The sequence below is a fragment of the Sebastes fasciatus genome, chromosome 5 (genome assembly GCF_043250625.1).
Source record: "Sebastes fasciatus isolate fSebFas1 chromosome 5, fSebFas1.pri, whole genome shotgun sequence".
NCBI lineage: Eukaryota > Metazoa > Chordata > Actinopteri > Perciformes > Sebastidae > Sebastes > Sebastes fasciatus.
The window spans coordinates 22,116,977-22,118,269 of NC_133799.1; positions in this window are offsets into that span (position 1 = coordinate 22,116,977).

Here is a 1,293-nt window from a genome sequence, read left to right on the forward strand (position 1 = left end):
TATATCAGAAGTATTCATTGTGCAGAATGGCCCCTTTCACAATGTTATATTATTATAGAATATTTATATTATTTTGTTTTTAATCACATGTAAGAGTATTTTAATGTTGTAGTTTGTCAATATGGAGCCAATTCTAGATGATTAGGATATTATTGGGTAGATTATCTCCACGAGTGTCTAATGCAATCTTAGTCAGGAATTTGAGGTCCAGTGTGCAACACAAGAAACTACCCCATGACACATATATACACTGTTAAGAATTTCCAAGTAAAATAACGGTAAGGAACTGGCAGCAGGGTTGCCTTTATGTTACTATAAAATTAACATTATTATACTGTCGCTGAAATTTACAGCTTTGTACTGTTAATGAAAAATACAGTTTGAACTGTTTTTTCTATATCAATTTCACAGTATTTTACGGCTAATTTACTGTTTAAAGATACATTATATAGCACCTTTCTTTTACATTATCTTACTGATTTGTTTTAATTCACTATTTAGGTTGTATTTTTTACATACATTTTAAAAAACATTATTTTTTGCCTAGATGAATAGACTTAGCAGGTTACAGACATAGGAATAGTCACACTAAATACAATTAAAGGCACTTGTTAGGAAAAAGGCTATAATAGACTTGTTGAAACTTTTCCCAAAATGTCTGTCTCTAGCTGGCTACAAGCACAGAATGCAAACCATAACAACATGTGAGTGAAGAACAATAAAGCTAATTCACTGATTTTACAATCATGTACAATGTACAAGCCTCACATGAGCAGATCAGGTCCCAGAATTAAAAAAATACTGCATGAAACTGTTACTGATGATACTTTAGACAGTTGATCAGCAGTAAAGTGCTGTTTTTTAAGAATGCATTAAAGTTCAGTTAAAAAAAATGGCCTATGAGCGTAATTTAACAGGTTTTCTTTTGCATTAACAGTAAAGCACTGTTTTTAGCAATAACAGGTTAATACTGTTGAAATCCTGCTGTAAATTAACAGCAATTGTTTACAGTGTAGATAATCTCCACGAGTGTCTAATGCAATCTTAGGCAGGGAATTTGAGGTCCAGTGTGCAACATAAGAACAACCCCATGACACACATATATATATATATATATATATATATATATATATATATATATATAGGGGGCCAGTGACGTCAGGTTGGCCCCCAGACAGGAGTGCGCGAGTGCGAGGATACACCACGGGGGCGCGCACATGCGCACAGGCTCGCGGTCTCATCTGAGCGTCAATATACACACAGAGAGCAGAGCTGCGCTTTGGGTATAGTAGA